The sequence below is a fragment of the Scyliorhinus torazame genome, chromosome 2 (genome assembly GCF_047496885.1).
Source record: "Scyliorhinus torazame isolate Kashiwa2021f chromosome 2, sScyTor2.1, whole genome shotgun sequence".
NCBI classification, from domain to species: Eukaryota; Metazoa; Chordata; class Chondrichthyes; order Carcharhiniformes; family Scyliorhinidae; genus Scyliorhinus; species Scyliorhinus torazame.
This window is the reverse complement of record NC_092708.1, coordinates 111,868,615-111,895,216: the sequence shown is the minus strand read 5'-3', so window position 1 is coordinate 111,895,216 and position 26,602 is coordinate 111,868,615. Positions and strand designations below refer to the sequence as shown.

At 44.0% G+C, this 26,602-nt stretch overlaps 1 protein-coding gene across 3 annotated transcripts in view; it reads right to left on the bottom strand.

Moving 5' to 3' along the window:
• Positions 1-26,602, bottom strand: part of kalrna (kalirin RhoGEF kinase a) — a 1,210,365-nt gene that overhangs the window by 838,664 nt on the left and 345,099 nt on the right. The window lies entirely within an intron of this gene.

Genomic DNA, 26,602 nt, shown 5'->3' with positions numbered 1-26,602 from the left:
AAATAGTGCCTGCCTGCTTAACATGTCTTTTATACCCCGAGGATTAACAACCACTTCCTATAAGGTGTTTTTTGGAAAGAAGTGTTGGATAAAAAATAATATGAACAAGTAGACAATCTCCAGAGTAGTTGTCACTTTTGGTTCCTATTTAACAAGGACAGAGGGCACTGAGACAGCACAATTTTTATGAACACCATCTTGTGCAGCCCATAAAGCTGTAAGCAATATGGCACAAAGGCTTTTCTTTATATAAAGGATTGTTCAAAATTTATATACAACTGTTATGATTACACTGCACTTGTGGAGGTGTGTGAGGCCATGCATATTGCAGGCACAATACTGAAGTGTTTTGTCACTTCTAAACAACTTAGAACAGTAGCCCAAACACACACACATCAGCATCTGAACTGAACTGCCCGCCAAAACAAGAAGGCCTCTTTCATTCTTTTCTACATAAAAGAGAAATACATCAGGGAGCCTGCCTCCAGCACACCCTACTGGCAGACATTTATGCAGCACTTATTTTTAACTAAAATGTCCTTTTACAAAAGCATAAACTTTAGACACAAACAGCAGTCAGGAACAAATTGGTCAGGTGGTTTGCAGATTCACTTTCTAGAGAGGAGTGTTGGTTGCGGTTTTGCTTAGAAATGGAAGGTTCTGCTGTTCCACTTGTTTCTTCTGTTCAGCTCCAACAGTTACACATGCAGGCTCACAAGTTGAATCAAGTTGTGTTTCACCAACTGAAGCAGATGTATCCCAGAAATGTTTAACTGTACCTGAAATTCCCTGGAAATTTGCTTCTTTGGATTTGGCTTCTTTAATCTGGTCAGTGTGTCTTTCCCATATTCCACAGGGAGTTTCAACATCATAGGTCAGTGGTCCTCAGTGCTTGATGATTCTTCCCAGGAGCCATTTGGTGTTCCACAGTAATTTCTAAACCTAACAGACTGATCCAGATTAAACTGACGAGCTGGTTTACTTGTGTCATGTAAACATTTCTGAACCGATCTTTCCTTTCAAATCCAGGCACAGTAAATCTATTCTGGTATGCAGTTGAATTCCAAACATCAGCTCAGCAGGTGATATGCCTGTTGTTGAATGTGGAGTGTTTTGATCTATCATCAAAAAAATTCTTCACTTTTAACTTCCAATCTGTTTGTGTCCTATCTTTCAATATGGTCATTCTGAACATTTTGGGCAAAGCGTTACGCTTCACCATTTGAAGATAGGTGATAATGTGAGACGTGAATCTGCTTAATCCCATTCTTTTTGAGGAATGTTTGAAATTTGCATGATGTGAACTGAGTGTCATTGTCAGACACAATCTGCTTCAGTAATCCAAAAGTTGTGAACTTATTCCAGAGAGCATCAATGGTCTTTGTTGTAGCTGTCGGCTTCATGGAAATGATATGAGGCCACTTTGTGGGAGCATCCACCACAATCAAGTGGTCCGGCAAAGTCCATATGAAGTCTCTGCCATGGGCAGTCAGGCTAAGCCTGCGGATGCAATAATGGGTGGGTATGGGAGAAGACTTCATTCCTTGGCAGTCACTGACTATGCTTTCAATATCATTATTCAGGTTTGGCCAGCATGCTTTCGTTTTGGCGATTCCCATGTGACTGAATTGAAGTTCTTCTAACACATGTTGTAATTTTGAAGGAATAACAACTCTGATTCCAAATAACAAACAGCCGCCTTGCAGAGTCCACTCAAATCTTCATGTGTAGGAAGGTCTAAATTCAGTTGGCACTTCTAGGGGTGCACACCAACCTTTCCATGTGTACAGATATACCTTGGAGAGCACAGCATCCCTTTGCATTTCAAGTCAAATTTGATCCGCTTCAACAGGTAACATGTCTATCTGGTTCACATTAAAAGTAGTGACTTCACTTCAGGTTGTGGAGCTGTGGTGCAACAGAAGTCTGGAAAGTGCATCCACATTTCTATGATTCTCACTGGGGTAAAAAATAATTTTGTATCAGTAAGCTAAGCAGATAAGATCAGTGCCCGCTTTTGTAGGCATGCAGCAGGAAGTTTTGAAATTTGTGACTTTGAATTAAGCAACCAGGTCAAAGGCTTCTGGTCTGTAATTAACCTGAGTTTGCACCCATACAAGTACTGATGGAATTTCTTAACTCCATAAATTAGGCCAAGAGCTTCCTTCTCAATGTGAGCATAATTCTGTTTGGCCTTAGACAATGCATGTGAGGCATATACAATGGGTCTTTCACTGCAATCAGGAAATGCATGGGAGATGACAGCTCCAACATCATATCCAGCTGCGTCACAAGCCAGGCTGACAGGCAACCTTTCATTGAAATGTACCAGTGCGTTAGCAAAAGTTAGCTCTTGCTTGAATTCCTTGAGACTTTTTTGACCAGTTTGCAACAAATCCCATTTTGCATTCTTCTTCAGCAGATTATTCAGTGGTGCTGCCTTGGTTGCCAAACTCAAAATGAACTTGCCACAGTAATTCACAAGTCCCAAAAATGAACAAAGCTCCTTAACATTTTTGAGCTGTGGTCCCCATGGATTCCAACTGAAATTCCACTCCTCATATTGTGGATGCACGATAACAGAAAACGCCTAAGTATTTTGTGTTCCTCGGACCAATGCTCTTGCTGCATTTTGAGATCCATGCTCAACATGTGCTGTCACACACATACACACGGCAGAATCTATCTCAGAGCTATCTTAGTCTACAGTCCCATTTTGTCACTCGCGTCATCTGGCATTTGGACAATTTCCATCCCCCCCTCCTTTCAGGTGTCAAAGATCACAAGTACTGGACAATAATGCTCCTCCAAATCCTTATTCCCTTCACTTTCTTCTGACCCCATCCCTTCTTTAAATACCAGCCCTTGCCTATTTTTCACTATCCCCACTGACCTGCCCTTCTTTGATTAGTCCTCAGCAAAAGTCTCGGGATCATCCTTTTGCATCTCACCAACTTTACTGAATTTCAAACTCAGAATGAATTCTTCTTCCACTGTCTTCACTTCAGAGCCAACCTTTTTGGCTAAGAATCCTTCCCTGACACAGATCCTTCCGCCCATCTTCAGAGTTCTCACTCTACTCTTACTGCCTCTAGATAATTTTGTTGGCAACTGCCAGCACACCACTGACCATCGTAATTTCCTCCCCCAACTGTGGTTGACAGGGCCCTCCATCATGTCCAACCCATTTCCTGCACTTATAATTTCAACCCTTCCCCTCCCTCCCAGAACCGTGATTCAATTTCCCTAATCCACATCTTCCAATCCACGCGCCTCCACATTTTATGAATCATCATCTGCTTTTCCACCACCCTTTTCCCATCAAGAAACAAATCTTCCCCTCCCCTTTCAGTATTCTGAAGGGACAATTCACTTCGCAAAACCCTGACCCACTCCTCAATCCTCAACACTCTTTCCCATGGCAGCATGGCAAGTGCAGGAATACAACCACTACCCTTTTCCCTCCACCATTCCTACCATCCTACGCTCCAAAATGCTCCTTCGAAGTGAAACAGTAATTTACTTGTACTTCTTTCAATTTGCTTTACTCTATTCACTGCTCATGATGTGGTCCCCACTACACTGCGAAAGCCAAACACGGATTGGGTTAATGCATTGTGGCTAACTCCATTCAGTCGCAAACTTGACCCCAAGCTTCCAGCTGCTTGTCATTTTAGCTCTCCACCTTACTCACACTCTAACCTCTCTATCTTAGCCTCCTACACTGTTTCAATGAAGTTCATCCAAGTTGGAAGAACATCACATTGTCTTTCGATAAAGCATTTCCAGACAGAACAATGCATTTAACAATTTTAGAGCAGAACCTCTGACCCCATTTTTTTTGAACAACAACTATTGGTGATGATTATTTACCTGTTTGTACCTCATCTAGTCCCACCTTTTGTCTCTTTACGTGTCCCTTCCCATCCCCTTTCCACCATCGTCCCTTTAATTCTTTATCCCCTCCCCCTTCCCTGCATGTGCCTAAACATCTCTTGTCCAGTTCTGATGAAAGGTCGGCAACCTGATATGTTGGACTGGATTTTAATGGAGTGAGGCCAACTCCAGAGGCCTTTAAAAATGTCATGTGGGACCTGATTCCAGGATTCCTTCCCCCACTCCCTGCACCAGCAATTTTCATCGGCATGGGATAAGGGTGCGGATAGCCCATACGCTGCACCCCTGACCCTGTCAGCTCCATTGAAGGGAAAGACAACTCATACTGCCTCCCTGCAAATCCCTCCAATTTGTGGAGATGCGCCAGCTTCTTGAGAGCATGTGGCTCACAGCTCCTCAGAGGAGCCATGAACCATAGCCTGGGTTCATAAATCTTTTGAAATGTTTTACCCATTCCTCCCCCATAAACTTTTCATGGTTCCTTCATGCTTGGCTGAGCTCTAAGAATCACTAATGGATTAGTTCAGCAGAAATCTGTTTTCTCAGGTGGAAGTGGAGTATTTGCTTTGATTGACTGACATCTTTATGAGGTTATAATAAGTTATTCTTCTTTGAACACATTCTTCCAATGTTTGTGTTTATTTGGACAAGAATAAGAGGTGTGAAGTGGGATAAATTTGTTATTGATACTATCGTGGCTCTGTCTGAGTCATACTTTTATAGGGTTGAAAGGGCAGCAGAGATTTTGGAAAGCAGATTTCGGAGTGGATGTTTTGAAAGTGAATTTCAAGGCTTGCCATTGTTATATAGCTCATTGGTTCTGTAGCATATACTGGGTGAATGGGCATGGGTGGTGCATGGGGGCCATGGAAGGTATATGGTGGGCATGAAAGTGGCATGGAGTAGTCATGGACACATGGAGGTGGCATGGTGAATGGATGGTGCTGGGTGGAAAGGTGTTGTGAAATGTGAGGATTAAAGGCTTATGAGCCTTTAGTACAACTGGGACGAAGTTCCAGTGAACCAAATTGGGCCTTCTAAACAGCTCACCTCGGCATTCACCCACTTCTGCAGGTACCTCTAAACTTAACTCTGGAGGCAGCAGACCTGATTCCACCCTTCCCCCTCTTCCCTGGAATTAAAATATGGCAAGTCGGCGTACTTTTAAAGGAGGCAGGTCTTCGGAATTGGGAAATTTCCCGACTTGGGGTTCAACCTCGATGATGAAAATCAGGCACGTAAGGTTTTTAAAAATTTTTTAGTGTACCCAATTCATTTTTTCCAATTAAGGGACAATTTAGCATGGCCAATCCACTTAACCTGCACATCTTTGGGTTGTGGGGGCGAAACCCACACAAACACAGGGAGAATATGCAACCTCCACACGGACAGTGACCTAGAGCCGGGATTGAACCTGGGACCTCGGCGCCGTGAGGCAGCAATGCTAACCACTGTGCCACCATGCTGCCCTAGGCGTGTAAGCTTTTGGTTCTCCTCCAAAGATGCTAGTTGACCTGCTGAACATTTCCAGCAATTTATGTTTCTATTTTAGTGTGATCATATCTTGTGCACCATGTGAAATTACAGCAGCACTGCCTATTGCAGCATGTCATAGATTGTGTCTGTTATCGCTCAATCCCTATTGAAAAAACTATTTGCTCTTTACTCAGTTGAAACATAAATACAGTATGTGGTAACTTCTTTCATTGTAGCAAGGTATCTAACAGCACCTGCTGCTTGTTGCTGAAAAAAAGTTGAACTTGCCGCAAGTACAGATAAAAGGAATATAAGTGAACTTGCAAACCATCTGGTTATCTTCTTAACCAATCAAATCAGAGAATCGAGAAATAAACAAAGGAGTGACTCTGAACAAAATATAAATTAGACTGAGTGAATCCTATGTCAAATTAAAAAAAGAAATAAAGTGAGAGAAAGAAAGATTGGGGATTAGGAGCTCAAAAAGACAGAAAGGAAAAGTTTTAAAAAGTCAAATGTTTCAATTTAATATTTTTTAAATGTTCAACAATTGATACCTGTAGGAACGAGAGTCCACACATGTCACAGCTCATTTTCCATGCTGGAGTGATTGATTGGCAGCAATTATACATTAAGGCATTAAAATACCTAAGCTTGAAATTACAAGACTTCACTTTCTATCGCAATTGTAGTTTATATCTACTGTGCAAATACAGCAACTTCATGCCATTTAACACAATTCAATGGCGAAGTAGATTGTGAAATGCATTTTTATAAAGCTAACAGCGGAGCAGCACAGCAACCTTTAGCTATCAGCATTTAACCATCCATCAGCTTTGCATAGGAACGGGAGTAGGCCATTTAGTACTTTGGGCCTGCTCTGCCAATCAATACGATCATAGCTGATCTGGTTGTGGTCTCAATTCCACTGTCCTGTCTGCCTGCCATAAATCGCAACTCCCTTGTCCACTGAAAATCTGTCTAACTCTACATTGAGTAAGTTCAATGATGCAGCCTCCACTGCTCCCTGGGGAAAATAACTCAAAAGTTGCCATTCCATTTATACATTCGTAACAGTGAGAACAATTAGCCTCACCATTATTATGATAGCAAACTCTGGGCCATTGCATTCATTGCGGATGTCATGATTACCAACTTGATGGCACATTCATGCAACCTATGTACAAGGACAGAACACCTTTGTCACTTATATTATTGTATCAACTACATTCATTTAATAAGCTTGACAACTCAAGGCTAACCTGATTGGTGTCCTCTAATTCTAGATCAAAGGTATCGTGTAGAATGTACCATTGAATTCTATGGTGGACCTGAATGATATTCAACAATATAATGGATAGCGACTAAGAAGAGTTAATTGTAAATATATTTTTTGAATTTGGTCTGGAGCAGATATCTAATCAGGTTCAGTGCTGTCCAGCATTCCCTTAAGTGGTCCAGTCGCCTGCTCTTATGGAAGTTGATTTCCGCTGCTCACGTTTACCACGATAGCAGTGCAGGAGGCTATTGACAGTAGCTATTAAATTCTCTTGTATTCTGGACCAGATCTCTGTGTCTTGCACACACATACACACACACTCACACATTCCTCTGATCTCTAGAGAGATGGACCAAGTCAACATTAGGCAAAATACCATTTTGCTTAATTCGTAAACTAATTTATTCTATGTTTGGGAAACCTTAGAGGGAGCCAAGTATGATTATAAAAAAAACCAATACAATCAATATCAGTCCCGATCTCATTTTATTACAAAAATGGAGAATGCATCTGAAGAGTACATTTCAGTGAGTCCTTCACTTAATATTAAAACAAGGACACTTCAGGGTAAAAGATTGCTTCCTTGAAGTTTGCTGCTGTTCAACTGGCTGTGTCCTGAATTTGTAAAAACTTTTCCCCCCTCACCCCCAGAGATCCAACAAATTTGTTAACACAAAAGTATTAGATATCTACTGGAATATGAGATACACTACCAACAAATTGGCCATTATTCGGAATCGGTACAAAGTAACTGCCTGTTCTGCAAAATCACTCCTTTTCTGTGTCTGATGGCTAATACAGAATGTGGCGATTAGAGGAAATGACTCCTATTAGGCAAATTTCTGCCCGAAATGCATAAAACTTTGTACTATGTTCCAGGGTTTTCATGGAGGAAAGTCCAACGAATTCCAAACTGTGACAGCATCCTTGATAGCAAGATAGGCATTGCATCATGCAATACAAAGTTACAGCAAATATCTGTTTCGATCCCTGGTCTATTCTGATTTATCTGATCTCAGTTGAGGTCAGATGGGATCACAACAGTTGGTCTAAGTGTTTCAGCCAGTTTAATAAATGAGTTTCTGTTCCTTATCATGATTCCGTATATCCTGCTGAAAGTGCTGTGTACATTGGGCGAGGCATGTCCTAATCAGGGCCAGTCTTCCCCTTTCTGCAGTCGACTAATTGACTGATGTTAGGATATTGCTGAAATATACAAATAGCCTTTAAAATAACATAAAAAGAGAGATTCTGAAAAATGTACAGAAAATGGCTCAGCATTTGAAAGAGATGCTATCCGACCTGTTTTGCATTTCTAATATGCTTAGTTTTCATCTCTGGTTTCTGATATTCACACTTTTTCCCAAAATCTTCAAAAAGGGCAGTTTAGCATTTCTTCTTTTGAGAACACTGAAGTGAAAATGCTATAAATCTTGGTTGGATAATAAAGTAAATGCTGAAACTGCAATATTATAGGGTTTGTACAAACATTTAGAGGTCACGATTTTATCCAAATAGATTGATGAATACTGCAGAATGTATATATTTTATGATTCAACTGTTTACACAGATTTGTAATGTGTGGTTTATTTGGAACTTCCTGCTCAAATGCTGTCTGGTTGATTTAAATGGCCATTTCCCTTTGTTTAGAATTCACTGCACTTACACCAAATGCTGGACACAGTTGAAAGGCAAAAGCATGGTTCTATCAACCCAGCTCATTCTAACCATTTATTATACAGCAGACTGTATACGTCTATATTATTTCACAAACTTCTATCTACCCTCAGTAAAGTAACTGCTCATAGTGTTATGTGCCATTGTTATGCCAATGGTAAATAGCTTTGTGCCTGATGGCAGTCAGGAAACATATTTGCAGGAGGTGTCCCTGGGGTCCGCTCACTTGCATATTCACTGGAGTAATTTTTGGCATATATGTTTAACTAATTTGATTGAGTTTTGTGATGAGGTAACAGAGAGGATTGATGAGGATAACGTGGTTGAACTGGCCCACATAGACTTACTGAAGGCCCCCTCCCAACCTCTACAGGCAAAAAGAGCATACCTTTAAGTTTCCAATGGTTCTCTTGAAGTATATATATTTTTCCAGTGTCAGCTGTTGATCAGTTGATAACATTTTTGCCATTGAGTCAGATCGGTTGTAGGTTTAAGACACAGTCCAGGACATGAGCATAAAAATCAAAGATCACTCTTCATAGCTATTGTGAAAGATTGCCACATGGGCAGCGATGCTGTCTCTTGAATGAAACATTAAACCAAAGACCTATTTGCCTCAGGTGAATGTAACATTTTCTATGACACAAACAAGACTAGGGGGAGTTATCCCAATGGTTTGACTTATATTTAGCTTTCAATCAACATCACAAAAACTGGTTATTAACACATTACTGTTTGTAGGTACATACTATGTACAAATTGGCTGGCATGTTTCCTTTGTTACAACTGTGAGTTTGCTTCAAATATTCTCTATTGGCTGTAAAACCCTTTTTTCTTGTGAAAGGAACGATATAAATGCAAATGTTTCTTATGTTATTCCTTATTGCTGTTGCTTGCAGCCAACTTTATTGCAGTTATTATCCATGGGGGTAAAGGGTCGGTTTTGTCACGCAGAAGCCATCCATTGGACTGGACTAAGGAGTAGAATTCCTTCTTAAAAGTGATTGTACTTTGAGAATCCAGCAACTCATTAAACTGTACAGCCCGATAACCCCATAATTACTCCTACATTACTACTCCTACATTACTAAAGGAAATTAATTTATCCACACTCATGTAAAGTACATCAGTCATATGACAAATGCAAGCTTACAGGGAGCCTTTTTTGATATTACAGAGTTCATCAGTGGCTGTCTCAAATGAGCCAGTGCCATAGAGGTTGAGTGTGGTGGCGATCTTCATGGTGTAGTGTGTTCGGGCACAGCAAGAGTTAATGTGGGACTGGGGAAACAGTGCTGACCTCATTGTGAAGTAGAGAGTCACATGACGGTAGATTGTGTGTAGTACAGTCTGGCAGCAGCCAGCATGGAGACATTACCCATACATGCTGTACTCTGGAGATGTATATAGTTATGAGTTACCAACAGACAGTTTATGCTGAACCAAACAAGCCTCCAGACCTCATAGTGACATACCAAACAACCTTACAACAATATCCACAGACAGGCGGATGAGTGTGACTCCTGGTCATTATGCAGTAGATGCCAGACTGCATCTTTGGTGAAGTGCACTATTCTTTTCCTTTATAAGGCTACCATATGTCCTATGCTACCTGTATATTCTAGGGATAGTAATATCCAGTGGTGCTACAATTTCCTTAAATGTTGCTAGATTCTGTTTTCCTCTATTCTGTGTGCTCCACCACGATAATTGCATAAAAAGGTATGCCCATGGGGATAGTCATATCTGGTCTTGTGAAATTCTCAATTTGGGTAAGGGGTGGCTAGAAGCAAAAGTCTGTCAGAAGTAGAGTAGCGAGAAGCAAGGCTAGGTCTGAATATAAAGAAAATATCAAAAATCAATGTAAAACATGCTCTGCAGCTGGAGAAAATTATGAGGGAAAGTCTTTGCAGTCTTCTGGCTCAGAAACTCCTAATATTCTCTGGAGTAAGCTGATCCTGGCAACAGCTGTGCCTTATAAATCTCAAACCAAATCATCCTTAATGTAACTTAACTGTAAAACAAAAGGCATTGCAGAAATGCTGTGCCATTGGCCCCCATTGCCATATACAGTAGTTAAAAGCGAAGTGTTGGCAAGTACATTTTGGGGAGGTGAGAAAGCGCAAGGGAACTCAGGGCCAGCAATTTAATTATGAAAAGCCTGGCAGAAACAGGATCTGCCCGATTTTTCTGATACAAAAAAAAACTTGCCCAGATTATGTACTGGAAATATGCCAAAAACAGAGAGGCAATTCATTTCACTTTTGGCAACACAGTGGAAGGTTAGGGTAGGCCTGCAATCACTAATTTTCGCAAGTTTATCTTTCTGGGTTATATTCCTGCTTTGCTCTTGATTTTAAGAGAAGCTATATTAAGCCTGCATTGAATTTTTTAATGTTACTTTGTCGACCTTGATTTAATGTGATTGTGCCTTGATTAAGTCAAGTAATTAATCAATGTTTTAGTCAATAGTAATCATAGTGATATTATTAACTGTGGACTTACTTGTTCCTTTCTTTCACCACATTTTCATAGTGACCAGGCCATACTCGCAGCCTTAACTTTGTTACTGAACTATTGTTTTTCCTTTTCGTGCAAGACATGCCCAAAGATAAGTTGTTTGCTATTTGTTAAACATAAATCAGTTCTTACAGCATTCAATGATCCTTGAACCACAAACCAGGACAATGGATAACCTTGCACATGGGGTGGTCAACTATGCTGTGGAATCAGGAGATGGAGTTTGATTGCTGGACAGTATAACCTGATTGATGGCAGACAGGCGACACCATCAAAAATGTAAACAGCCTGAATTTAGCAGAGTTTGGAAGAAGCCTTAGTGACTGTGAGAGGAATTTGATAAGGACTCATGGCTGCCAGAGTCTTGTTTTGAGAAGGTTTTGATGGAGGCCTCGGAAGGCTGGCATAGAGCCAGAAATTGAATTTAAAGGGGCACAGCACACAGTGTTGGGAGCTACAGCCAGAGTGGAATGGTCAACCACTGAAGACTATGGAGAAAGGTATGTCGACAGAATGACTGACTGGAGAGTCCATCTCCATTTTGAGGTTACTTGGAGACTTGGTAATGTATGAACCAAGGGGATTTTACAATTTGGGGGAGTTAATGTAAACAGATCAACATGGGGAATATCACTTATGTCATAATAAAGTTGTTTTTCCTCCTTTTAAAAAAAATATAAATAATGCATACAACATTTTCTTTCTTTCGAATAATGTTATCCCTTCCCTTTTATTTCAATCATTAATAATTGTTTAGTAAAAGTTGTTGTATTCACACACTATTTGGTATTCAGTCACTCATTCCTGTTAGGTCCAGAGTACGGCTCCGAGCCTAAGTGAGACTCTGCAAGTGACTCACATGCCCCAACAATTAGCAGAAACTTAGTTTTAAAAAAAATAAATTCAGGTGAAAGAGAGCAGCTATAAAAGTTCAATACTTCACATTTCTAGCACGTCAAGCTAAAGGCAAACATGTCAGTCAACGATTTTGATGTCATCTGTCATTTCTGACAGTCACTGCCTCTCAGTGAGTTTTACTGGAAGTCTCACAATTCAATGTTCTCAATTTCACCGTACCTTTTTCTTCTCAACCACAAGCTGTTCATTATGCATTCTCAAGAGATATTCACATTTTAACGGAGCAGTTAAGTGATTGTCTTGATGATCCCAGCTGTAAGTTGAAATAAGCTATGAACCTACTACCTTAAACTGCTCTTTCAGTCTTGGAATGTACTTTAACTTTCTATAGAAATCACAACTACATCAAACATGCTCAAGTAATATGCTCCAAAGTGGTCTGTGGCTAATTCATAAAACTAGTTTAAATCATGATAATACAGGACAATATTAGTGTGTCTTTAGTATTGCTAATATCTGTTTTGGGTTATGGTCAAATACTTATGCCAGTACTATCGCTATTTTTGGAAAATTGTCACCAAATCACATGTTGCATAGGCATGATATGCAAGCATCCAACTGGGTAGAAAGATGTTACTTTCAATTTTCTTGATACCAACAAAGATTACTCTTGTGAGGTGTCCCTGAGGAGGATCCTGTAATTCAAATTATATCCTCCAGCATTTCTATTTTGTCAACCGTGCTATATATTAGATGACATTCCATAGTGGTGTATCCTCTTACTCACTGTCTTCATCTGAGGACTGGAAATGGTCACCATTTGTCAAGAAACAGCTGTGATTTAGAATATGATGGATATTTTACAGGGCAAAAGATATGGCATGAAATATAATGTGAAAAAAAATTGCACAGCATTCTGGGAACTTAATGGATGTGTTCTTTTCCTCATTCCTTAAGCGATAAAGCATGTCTATCTCTTGCTGCAAACAGCATCTTTCACAGCTGAATTGTTTCCATGCTCATCTGTTGAAGGTAAATGGAGTTTTAAGCCTGTACTTATCATTTTCATATAACTACTCTGTTTCAGTTACCACTTACACAGAATGTGTTACTATTTACAATGGTGTAATGGCTCATTCTTCTTTCCATGTTGGGTTATTTGTATGATCTGTGGTAATAGTCTACCAGGATAGCTTAGCTTACCATCAGGAATAAATTAACATATAACAAGGGACAAAGCTATTAGTTTAGAATATGTGTAATTATCCTGAAGAAATCTCATTTTGAGATTCAGGCTGGATTCACAGTGTAAAGGCAACAAGTCACTTCATGCTATCACAAATAAAGTCAGAAAGGGCTGGATATATTCAGCAGGTCTGGCATCATCTCTGAGAAACCAGTAGGTTTATCAGGGGATCTGCTAAGAAGTGGGGTTGGGGCGGTCAGTGAGGGGGGGTGGGGGGGAAGCTGGGGTGGGAGGGGGCCTTCTAACATGGGGGGGGGTTTCAAGTGGCATGCTCAGGCAGGAAGTGAGACGGGACTTTCCCTGCAATATTTCCGGGATGAGGCAATCGAGAGCCAGTAATCAGAGTAAGCAGCCAAGTAGGAAAGGCAGGCTGACCTTCCAGATTTGCTGGTCCATTCAGACAGCCTCCATTTTGTGGTGCCTTTGCAGGCATCAGGGCCAAGGGAGTGGCCTAGGCCCAATAGTCATCCAGCCAGGGTAAGGCTAGCATTGAAATGGTTTCTAAAAAAGATTTCCAACTTGTCCAGATCTACTGCATTCCTCTTGCTTCAGAAACATGTGTTTCTGCTATAGAAGTCATGGCATGAATTTGGACTTACAGCTGTAATAAACACGTGGGCCCAGAAATTCAGGGGTCCAATTTGAAATGCCATCATATGTTTAGCAGTTTGGGACTCGGTCATCCGTGATTTAAGGAGGAGGACTTAATCAGAGAACCTGGAATCAACTAATTTCCTTAATATTTGGGGAATATTAACCTGAATCCCAATAGTTAGTTATATATGCTCGGGGTAGAAAATTCCAAAAGGGTGCAGCAGAAGGGGAAAGATTGTAATTTCTGAATGATGCCACGGGATAAAGGATTAAATTTCAAAATCAGGTGCCATTTACTTGGTTTGTATATTCTTTAATATTACTTGGTTTGTATATTCTGTAATTATTACTAGTATAATATTGAAGCCTCTCATCCTGGGTCCTTGGTCTCTGCCATATACCATTACTATCCACCATTCCACAGCTCTTGACAGATTGTCACTGCAAGATCTGGAAAATTCAGAAGCCAATTAACACAGTGGGCGCGATTCTCTACTCCCACGCCGGTTGGGAGACTCGCCTGGGCCGCCAGAATTTCCGGGGACGCCGGTCCGACGTCCTCCCGCGATTCTCCCAAGCGGCAGGAACGGCCCGGTCGAGTTTCGCGGGCCGTAAGGCCGGAGAATCGCCGGAGACACCCAAAATGACGATTCTCTGGCACCCCCGCTATTCTGAGGCCCGGATGGGCCGAGCGGCCAGGCAAAAATGGCGGGATCCCCCCGGCGCCGTCCACACCTGGGGCGAAATTCTCTGGAAACGGAGCGCTGTCCGTCGACTGGCGCCCAAAACGGCGCCAATCAGACGGGCATCGCGCCGCCCCAAAGGTGCGGAATGCTCCGCATTTTTGGGGGCCGAGCTCCAACATTGAGGGGCCAGGCCGACGCCGGAGGAATTTCCGCCCCGCCAGCTGGCGGAAACGGCCTTTGTTGCCCCACCAGCTGGCGCGGAAATGACATCTCCGGGCGGCGCATGCGCGGGAGCGTCAGCGACCGCTGACAGTTTCCCACGCATGCGCATTGGAGGGAGTCTCTTCCACCTCCGCCATGGTGGAGACCGTGGTGGAGGCGGAAGGGAAAGAGTGCCCCAACGGCACAGGCCCGCCCGCGGATCGGTGGGCCCCGATCGCGGGCCAGGCCACCGTGGGGGCACCCCCCAGGGTCAGATCACCCCGCGCCCCCCCCAGGACCCCGGAGCCCGCCCACGCCGCCTTGTCCCGCTGGTAAGGTAGGTGATTTAATTTACTCCGGCAGGACAGGCAATTTATCGGCGGGTCTTCGGCCCATTCGGGCCGGAGAATTGAGCAGGGGGGCCCGCCAACCGGCGCGATTCCCGCCGCCGCCGAATATCCGGTGCCGGAGACCGGCAACCAGCGGGGGCGGGATTCACGCCAGCCCCCAGCGATTCTCCGACCCGGCGGGGGGTCGGAGAATGTCGCCCCTGGTCGCTGCAGTCGTGGGTGGTGCGTGAACGCTGAGGGGGCGGCCTTTGGGGGGTCGAGGGGGGATCCTGCACCGGGCTTCACCTGGAATGTGGGGTGGCCCGCGATCGGTACCCACCGATCGTCTGCCGTCCTCTCTGAAGGAGGACCTCCTTCCTTCCGTGGCCCCGCAAGATCCGTCCCCCATCTTCTTGCGGGGTGGACTTAGAGAGGACGGCAACCACGCATGCGCGGATGACGCCCGTTATGCGGCGCCGGCCGCGTCATCTATGTGGCGCCGCTTTTACGCAGGCGACAAGGCCTGGCGCGTGTAGATGACGTGGCCCCAATCCTGGCCCATTGTCAGGACCTGAATTGGTCGGGACCGGTGCCATTCCGCGCCATCGTGAACCTCGACGACGTTTACAACGGCGCGGCCACTTCGACGTGGGAGTGGAGAATCCCGCCCAGTGTATTTCTCATGCAACAGAAGACAACACACAATGCCAGAGAATGTAAAAACTAGAGAGAGAATGTAGAAATCCACCACGTAATGCCACATGAAGGACAACTGGCAGCAATCATCGGCTTCAATTTTAGCCTTGTGGCTGGAAATGGAGATGTGGCAATCCAGCTGTCTTCAGGAGGTTTGTGAAATTGTGTACATTTTCTTCATTTGATGTTCTCTTGCATTCCTTATTCTGGCCACCAGCTACCACTTTCCTCATAATAGAGCCACGAAATACCAAATTAAAATAGAAAGATGTGATGTAAACAGTGAACTCTGGTTATTTTCTTTGCTTCAATCCATACCCGGTTATTCAGTTGCCAATCTGGCGGCAGCATTGATCTCAGCTCCTTCAAAGTCTCTTGAATAAAGCACATCCTCCAGAGCCAGAGCTTCAGTGAAAAGTCACAGAAAGTGGACCTGGATTAATGATTTCTGCTCAATAGGTCTGGCTGTCCTTTGGTATTGCCTGATTAACCTGTCTTCCTATACATCTTTCTGATGCTCCCCTCCTCTTCCAGAATATATATCAATTAAATCGGATTCACATTAAGATGTTGTATGTGCAAATTTCAGATCCTCGCTCAGTAATTTTTTTTAAACACGATGTTATTCATTGAAATGCTTGATATGGTCGAAAGGCTTTCACACAACGTCCAGTTCAGTAGTATTTGGAAATGCCTCAGTTTTAAATTTCCTTGGTTTCAAATCTCTTCATGGCCTCATTCCTTTCTATCTTTATCAAGTCCACTAGCCTTACAGCCCTTCAAGAGCTCTGTGTTTCTCCAATTCCAACCCCTTGCGCAGCTCCAATTTCGATCACTCCACCTTGGCGGCTGCATCTTCAGCTGCTTAGACCTTAAGTTCTGGAATTCTCTACCTAAATTTCTGCACCTCTCTAACCTCCTTTAAAATTAAAACCTAACTCTTTAGTTAACTCTTCCCTACATGGCTCGGTGTCAAATTTTGTTTGTGAACATCTTGCGAAGCACCTTCATGGTTTATTATGTTTATGGCATTAATGCAAGTTGTTGTTCGTGTTTAACCAAATACTTCCGTCTTAATGAGAAGGTCCTGGCAAACTGCACTTTTTAAATAGTGGCACACTTTCCCAATATAGTAACCAAAGTTAGAACTGGTGAAACAACCCATCATAACTCCACTATTTGCGGGAAGCTGTCAGGGAGACGGAAGATAAATCTTCATGGTGTCCTGAAACTCAATCAAATTTATGTTGGAGCACTTCTGGAGCATTGAAATATAGAAAATAGGAGCAGTAAGGAGCCATTAGGCTCTTTGAGCCTGCTCCGTCATTCATTATAATCATGACTGATCACCCAACTTCTGATCCCATCTTCCTTCCACATCCTTTGATCCCCCAGAGCTATATCTAACTGCTTCTTGAGGGAGCCTACATCAGACCATTCCAAAATCCTGAGTGAATGACCAACTTATACATTCAATGGTTGCGAAATTCAGGTGCCTAAACATATACTCAGTGGGAAGACCAATCTACACGGTTTTAATTTTCCTCTATCAGAAGATTCCACTTGTTTTTTCTTAGATTTCTTTTATGACGCTAATGTGTGTCAATACAGCTGGAATCCATCAGTATTCTCTAATGGGCAATCTCATTTGCACAGAAGAATGAATGACTTTGACATAATTACTGCAGATTTAATTGGTGATTAAGATGCCATCCCAATAACATACTATGTTAAAGTTATAAAACAATGATTTACCACAACAGTCCTAATTGATCAGTTGCGTTAATGAAGGGCAATGGCTGAGAAGGGACCAGCATATTGTTCGTGCTCTGGTGAATCGCTGGAGTGCGGTGTCAGTATTTCCTTCTGACTGAGGTACTCTGACTTGCTGCAACATGCTCATAAATTATCAAACAAATAAGCAAAAAAAGCCTCTTTCCTGAAGCAATCTCTTCTGCAAAATCTCTCCACACCTTCTCTTTGACAGAAAGTTAGCAATAAATTATTCAGTGTGTTTTATGGCCTTTTTATTGCAATAGAATACATTTAGTTTGTCAGGAATCACTGTGTGGAAGGTACTAAGGCATTTCCTGAGAGACAGCTGGATTCTGTGAGCATAGCTTTAATTTAAATCTCATTAAAATCAATTTAACCAGAATAGGTAAATGTATTTGGATAAAATACTTCGTTTTTTTTCTCATTTGAAAAATGTTCAAAAATGTTTTGCAAAAGAATTTTTCAATGCAGCCTTATGTTTGATGTTATTATAGCATTTTAAAAACTTGGATTGATTTACTGCTTGTGAGATCAGTTTTGTTTACGTTCTTCTTGAGCACGCTCCCTCCCTGCTACAACCAACTTCTTTTCAGCATGCAATTCTTCAGGTCAAAGGGCATTTAAGTGAGCTATAACTTGCATTTGTGGCTTCAACCACAAAGAATAATTCTTAGCAACAAATAAGGGATGCAAATTTAAACAACTTTTAATTTCCCTTTTCAAATAATTGTCTGATTGCGGGGAGGGGGATGGCATGACAGGCAGGCTTGTCATCATGTATTTGCCTCAATGAAAGAGACAGTTGGCCCCATCATTGTCACAGCTATGGCTGAGATCGTGACCAGCAACAGCGTTGCAACAATAGAAATGATGATATCCACATACAATATCATCCTTCTCACATCCCACCTCCCTCATCCCACAAGCTCTTCTTTTCAAAGAATCGTCGATGGAATATTTGTGGTGATTTTCACCTCACACAATTGATTCTGTTAATTTTAATTTCTTTACTTTGGTGAAATAGTCATCATGAAATTGAACTGCTGCCCACTAATTTAAACGATTGACATAGACAGCAAGTTTGAAGTGACCAGGCTGTACGTCTGAGTAAGAGATGCAGAATCGTGACTGTGCTGGCAAGCTGGGGGTTGCTGTCAGCAGATTTTTTTCTAGTCGTTCATAGGTTGTGAGCGTCGCTGGCCCGTGAGTATTGCTGGCTGGGCCAGCATTTATTGGCCATCCTGGATGGCATTTAAGAGTCAACCACAAAGAACAAAGAAAAGTACAGCACAGGAACAGGCCCTTCAGCCCTCCAAGCCTGCGCCGACCATGCTGCCCGTCTAAACTACAATCTTCTACACTTCCGGGGTCCGTATCCCTCTATTCCCATCCTATTCATGCATTTGTCAAGATGCCCCTTAAATGTCACTATCGCCCCTGCTTCCACCACCTCCTCCAGCAGCGAGTTCCAGGCACCCACTACCCTCTGTGTAAAACACTTGCCTCGTACATCTCCTCTAAATCTTGCCCCACGCACCTTAAACCTATGCCCCCTAGTAATTGACCCCTCTACTCTGGGAAAAAGCCTCTGACTATCCACTCTGTCTATGCCCCACATAATTTTGTAGACTTCTATCAGGTCACTCCTCAACCTCCGTCATTCCAGTGAGAACAAACCGAGTTTATTCAAATGCTCCTCATAGCTAATGCCCTCCATACCAGCCAACATCCTGGTAAATCTCTTCTGCACCCTCCCTAAAGCCTCCACATCCTTCTGGTAGTGTGGCAACCAGAATTGAACACTATACTCCAAGTGTGGCCTAACTAAGGTCCTATACAACTGCAACATGACTTGCCAATTCTTATACTCAATTCCCCTGCCAATGAAGGCAAGCATGCCGTATGCCTTCTTGACTACCCCCTCCACCTGTGTTGCCCCTTTCAGTGACCTGTGGACCTGTACACCTAGATCTCTCTGACTTTCAATACTCTTGAGGGTTCTACCATTCACTATATATTCCCTACCTGCGTTAGACCTTCCAAAATGCATTACCTCACATTCGTCCGGATTAAACTCCATCTGCCATCTCTCCGGCCAAGTCTCCAAACAATCTAAATCCTGCTGTATCCTCTGACAGCCCTTATCGCTATCCGCAATTCCACCAACCTTTGTGTCATCTGCAAACTTACTGATCAGACCAGTTACATTTTCCTCCAAATCATTTATATATACTACGAACAGCAAAGGTCCCAGCACTGATCCCTGCGGAACACCACTAGTCACAGCCCTCCAATTAGAAAAGCACCCTTCCATTGCTACTCTCTGCCTTCTATGACCTAGTCAGTTCTGTATCCATCTTGCCAGCTCATCCCTCATCCCGTGTGACTTCACTTTTTCTACCAGTCTACCATGAGGGACCTTGTCAAAGGCCTTACTGAAGTCCATATAGACAACATCCACTGCCCTACCTGCATCAATCATCTTTGTGACCTCTTCGAAAAACTCTATCAAGTTAGTGAGACATGACCTCCTCTTCATAAAACCATGTTGCCTCTCGCTAATACGTCCATTTGCTTCCAAATGGGAGTAGATCCTGTCTCGAAGAATTCTCTCCAGTAATTTCCCTACCACTGACGTAAGGCTCACCGGCCTGTCGTTCCCTGGATTATCCTTGCTACCCTTCTTTAACAAAGGAACAACATTGGCTATTCTCCAGTCCTCCGGGACATCACCTGAAGACCGTGAGGATCCAAAGATTTCTGTCAAGGCCTCAGCAATTTCCTCTCTAGCCTCCTTCAGTATTCTGGAGTAGATCCCATCAGGCCCTGGGAACTTATCTACCTTAATATTTTTCAAGACTCCCAACACCTCATCTTTTTGGATCTCAATGTGACACAGGCTATGTACACACCCTTCTCCAGACTCAACATCCACCAATTCCTTCTGTTTGGTGAATACTGATGCAAAGTATTCATTTAGTACCTCGCCCATTTCCTCTGGCTCCACACATAGATTCCCTTGCCTATCCTTCAGTAGGCCAATCCTTTCCCTGGCTACCCTCTTGCTTTTTATGTATGTTAGAAAGCCTTGGGATTTTCCTTAACCCTATTTGCCAATGACTTTTTGTGACCCCTTCTAGCCCTCCTGACTCATTGTTTAAGTTCCTTCCTACTTTCCTTATATTCCACACAGGCTTCGTCCATTCCCAGCCTTCTAGCCCTGACAAATGCCTCCTTTTTCTTTTTGACGAGGCCTACAATATCTCTCATTATCCAAGGTTCCTGAAATTTGCCATATTTATCCTTCTTCCGCACAGGAACATGCCGGTCCTGAATTCCTTTCAACTGACACTTGAAAGCCTCCCACATGTCAGATGTTGACTTACCATCAAACATCCGCCCCCAATCTAGGTTCTTCAGTTCCCGCCTAATATTGTTATATTTAGCCTTCCCTACTGAAACTTCTACCATTTGGCCGGGCTCATTCCCCAATACCAGGTCAATTACAGCCCCTTCCCTAGTTGGACTATCTACATATTGTTTTAAGAAGCCCTCCTGGATGCTCCAGACAAACTCTGCCCCATCTAAGCCCCGAGCACTAAGTGAGTCCCAGTCAATATTGGGGAAGTTGAAACCTCCCATCACAATAACCCTGTTGTTTTTACTCGTTTCCAAAATCTGTCTACCTATCTGCTCCTCTATCACTCTCTGGCTGTTGGGAGTCCTGTAGTAAACCCCCAACATTGTGACGGCACCCTTCTTATTCCTGATCTCTATCCATATAGCCTCGCTGCCCTCTGAGGTATCCTCCCGTAGTACAGCTGTGATATTCCCCCTAACCAGTAGCGCAACTCTGCCACCTCTTTTACATCTCCTTCTATCCCGCCTGAAACATCTAAATCCTGGAACGTTTAGCTGCCAGTCCTGTCCTTCTCTCAACCAGGTCTCTGTAATAGCAACAACATCATAGTTCCAAGTACTAATCCAAGCTCTAAGTTCATCTGCCTTACCCGTAATACTTCTTGCATTAAAACATATGCACTTCAGGCCACCAGACCTGCTGTTTTCAGCAACATCTCCCTGTCTGCTCTTCCTCAGAGCCATACTGGCCCTATTCCCTAGTTCTCCCTCAATGCTTTCACCTTCTGACCTATTGCTCCGATACCCACCCCCCTGCCATTCTAGTTTAAACCCTCCCGTGTGACACTAGCAAACCTTGCGGCCAGGATATTTATGCCTCTCCAGTTTAGATGCAACCCATCCTTCTTATACAGGTCACACCTGCCCCGGAAGAGCTCCCAGTGGTCCAGATAATGGAAACCCTCCCTCCTACACCAGCTGTTTAGCCACGTGTTTAACTGCTCTATCTTCCTATTTCTAGCTTCACTGGCACGTGGCACAGGGAGTAATCCCGAGATTACAACTCTAGAGGTCCTGTCTTTTAACTTTCTGCCTAGCTCCCTGAACTCCTGCTGCAGGACCTCATGCCCCTTCCTGCCTATGTCGTTAGTACCAATATGTACAATGACCTCTGCCTGTTTCCCCTCCCCCTTCAGGATGCCTGCTACCCGTTCTGAGACATCCTGGACCCTGGCACCAGGGAGGCAACATACCATCCTGGAGTCTCTTTCACGTCCACAGAAGCGCCTATCTGTGCCCCTGACTATAGAGTCCCCTATGACTATTGCTCTTCTGCGCTTTGACCCTCCCTGCTGAACATCAGAGCCAGCCATGGTGCCACGGCTCTGGCTGCTGCTGTTTTCCCCTGATAGGCTATGACAGTATCCAAAGGGGTATACCTGTTCGAGAGGGGGACAACCACAGGGGATTCCTGCACTGACTGCCTGCCCCTTCTGGTGGTCACCCATTTCTCTGCCTGCACCTTGGGTGTGACCGCATTTATAAGACTGCTATCTATGATGCTTTCCGCCACCTGCATGCTCCTAAGTGCATCCAACTGCTGCTCCAACCGAACCATGCGGTCTGTGAGGAGCTCTAGTTGGGTGCACTTTCTGCAGATGAAGCCATCCGGGACGCTGCAAGCCTCCCGGATCTGCCACATCTCACAGTCAGAGCACTGCACCACTCTAATTGACATTGCGTTAATTAATTAGTAAATTAAATTTAAAAAATTTTTTTTTAAAAACGTTACTGTTAACTATATGTTTCCTAGCACTAGATTTCTACTATAAATGTGAAAGCTAAATACAGTACTCTCCGATCTCTGGCTTAGATACCCCTCTAAATTATAATTAAGTAATTATGTTCAATTAGTTTAACAATGTTTAATTTTTAAATTTAGTGTCGATTCCCAACCAGCCAATCAGGTCACAGCTTTACTGTGATGTCACTTCAGTTTCCCCCCCCCCCCACGCAATTTGAAAAGGGAATAAAAATAAAAAATAAAAATAACTTACCTTCCCAGGATGCTCTCTGGTTCTCTTCCTGCAGATTAAAAGTTACAGGCCAGAGGAAAGAGAACAAAACAGTCGGGAAAAAGTACCTTCTCCCAGTCTGCACCGAATTACCTCACTGCACCAAATTACCAAGTTCCAATTCTCACTCGGGATGTGTCTCACTCACCTGTGCAAAGCTTACTGAGTGCACTTTCTGTCTGTCTTTTATACAGACCTCAGCTAACCAGGGTGACTCACACTACTTAAGCTTCAGAGAGAAGAATACAATGTACACCCTTGTGCCACTAAACAGGCCTCAGGTGACGGACAGATAACTGCCTCTCAGCAATTCGGGTGGGGGCAGCTTCAGCCAATCAGACACTAAGCTACACACTGCACTTTTAACTGAAAAACAGCAGAATTAGACTTAGACTAAGTCTAAGAATTAGACTTACCACTTACCTTTCCTGATTACCTCATTGCACCAAATTATCAAGTTCCAATTCCCATTCTGGATGCGTCTCACTCCGGCTGTGTCTCCTTGACCTGCGCAAAGCTTACTGAGTGCGCTTTCTGTCTGTCTTTTATACAGACCTCAGCTAACCAGGGTGACTCAAACTACTTAAGCTTCAAAGAGAAGAATACAATGTACACCCTTGTGCCACTAAACATGCCTCAGGTGACTGACAGATAATTGCCTCTCAGCAATTAGGGTGGGGGCAGCTGTGGGTCTGGAGTCACATGTAGATCAAACCAGGTAAGGATGACAAATTTCCTTCCCTAAAGGACATTAATAAACCAGATGGGCTTTTACAACAATAAGCAATGGTTTCATGGTCACCTTTGTACTTTTAATTCCAGATTGTTATTGAATTCAAATTTCACCATCCACCATGGTGGTATTCGAACCTGAGTCCCCAGACTATTACCCTTCGACTCTGGATTACTAACCCAGCAACAATACTACTATGCCATATGACCAACAATATTACTATGCCCCTTGTGTGGGGAACACTTGATAATGGCACAACACAACAAAGTGCAAACTCCAAGATTTTCATAACTTTGCAAAAGCAGTGAGACTAGAGCCACAACTATGCCAGGAGTTTAGCTCCAAGGAACTGGATGCAGTGTTACAAAATGCTCAAAGGCTTCATACATGGTCAAAGTTAGCAAATGAAAGTTCAAGATGCCAAAGCCTGCCAAGTGCACCATTAACCTCAGACACTGCTTGTGGTAGTCACCACCAGTAGTATATTACATGTATTACGGCACTGCCCGTACATTAGAGGTACAAGGGTACCTGCCTGCTGGCTCTGCCCAGTAGGTGGCGTATAAATGTGTGTGCTCTCCTGTGCTGCAGCCATTCTGGTTCCAGCTACAGGAGGCACAACATCTTGCTCAATAAAGCCTTGATTATTCCACTACTCTCGTCATTGTGGTAATTGACAGTGCATCACTGCTGAACTCAGCACAGCCCGATCACTCACTAACAATCTCGATACATCACAAATTGTATTTCAAATTCACAGCTTCAACTCACCCTCACACATTTAGCGTGGCTGCAAACCACCCACTCACATCTCACTGCCTGTACACTGCCAGCTATTCAACTACAACAGGAACAACACCCCAAAACATTGCGCCATACTCACTGATGACTTCTCGGTCTCTTGCAGGACAGGGTGACACACAACAGGAGGCAGAATCACCTTCCCCCTTCTCCCACAATCTCTTCTGCTTTATAAGCTGCAGATTTTGTGAGCATCCACCTCTTGTTTCACAGTCCTCCACTCCTCCCAACCCCACAACCCGTGTTTCTTTCTCCTTTCAGATACACAAGAACTGCAAGCCAACCAGGCACAGGTGGAGGAGCAGGATGTGGAAAAACAAGAAAGAAGAAACACCGTCATTTGCTTTCACTCTCACAAACACCAGCTCAGATATTGCCAAAACTTGGACATTAGTGGATATCTTAGACGCAAGATTGGCATGGGAGGAGATGCCAGGTACAAGTGGCCTGCAGCCAGAGGAGGTGACAGGGTTGCACATGTGCCAGTTGATAAGTTCTATTCCTGTGCACTCACTGAGTACGTTATTAAGGTGGCCTACAGAAGAAGGCTGAAGGGTAGGCAAAATGAAATGCTTGGTGCATTGGCAGTTCTGCTAGAAGGTCTGCTGTCACTATCAAGGAGCACAGAGGAGTCCTGCACTATCCTGACACAGGGCTTTCTGAAGAGCCGAAAGTCCATCCTTTCAAGCATAGTCCATTAACATACCTTGAGACTCAACCATGATGCAGAATGTGATAGCTGAAGGCTCAGCTTTCACTGCAGTACTAGGTGCAGCCACCCAATGTCTGGGTGATCCTTTTTGTGGCACTGTATCCAGTTCCTTGGAGCTAAACTCCTGCTGTCATCATGAATGTGGATGCCAATATTCAAAATGGCTATCAGGATCTTTTGTCTCACAGCAATTTCAATTAGGACATATGGCACAGAAATAGGCATTTGGCCCAACTGGTCTATGCTGGTGTTTACACTCTACTCGAATCACCTGCCATCCTTTCTCATCTAAAGCTTCCATTGTACCCCTCTATTCCCTTCTCCCTCATTTGCAAGTTGAATTTCCCCTTAAATGCCTCTACACTACTTACTTCAACCTCTCCCTGTGATAGAGTTCCACATTCTTACCAGTCATTGGGTAAAGAAGTTTCTTTTGAATTTCCCATTGGCTTTCTTGGTGACTATCTTAATTGGCCTCTTTCCCCACAAGAGGAAACGTTCACTTTGGGCGTGATTTAACGGAAACATTTCCAAGTGTCATTTTGGGTGCGATTGGCAGTGTGTTTCTCGATGACAGCGTTGGCGAGGTCGCGGCCTGTATTTAGCAGCGCATCGTGCCAAAAATGAGCCCACACGACGTCTCGCCATCACTGGCTGTCTCGCCGTCTGATTCACCAGACTCGCAAGCGTGGCAGCGCGCAGACCAGTTCCTCACTTTGCGGATGTCCACCTGGACAGGCTTCTCAAAGCTGTGGATGAGAGGTGGGGCAATCTGTTCCCCGAGGGGGGTCAGAGGGCCAGCAGCAGGGTCACCAATACTGCCTGTGACGCAGTGGCAGCGGCTGTCAGTGCAGACAGCATGACCAGGAGGCCTGCCGTCCAATATCGGAAGAAGACCAACGACCTCCACTGAGCTGCAAGGGTAAGTTACTGCCTCTGTCCTGGCGTCAGTTTTGCCTGCTACCCCTCAAATTCCCAACCACCTCCCCCCCCGCCCCCCCCCCCCCAAACAAATTAGTGGCTCACACCTTGCATCCTCCCCACATCCACTCTTTGTGCTTGATCCTCAGAACCCCCTGGCACCCACCAGCACAACCCCTTCATGTCCCGTTATGATGCCCACACATGCCACCTGCTCTGGACCCGCCGATCCATCAAGTGCGAGGCTCACAAAGCTCTCTCTTTGTCCCCGCAGGAGAAGATAACCCATAATAATCAGGAAAGGGCCAAGACGGGGGTGGAATACCAGGGATCTGAGTCCTCACCCCGTATGAGGAACGGGCCCTGGAGATCATGGGGTTGACCGAGGAGAGAGCAGTCACCGACAGCGAGGTTGGCCTGCGTCACAGAGGTGAGGATCCACTGCCCATTCACCCAGATGAACTGTCTCAAGTGAGTTGTTCATGTCATACAAAATGATCCTTCCCTCTCACTGACCACATGTCCATTGTCTCGCAGGATCTCCATTTGTTGGGACCGGGCCATCGGGTGTTCCCCCCCTGCATTGATACCCAAGGGACCACCTCGGGGGAGGACTCTGAGGAGACCACCATTGACGCATCACAGCTATCACCCTCTCCGTCCGCCAGCGCAGAGACACATACCTCGGTGGGTGACTGGGCCAAGCGAACCTGTGCAGAAAGGAAATTAATGCAAAAACCTGGTCAGGTGACCTGAAGTGGGTCG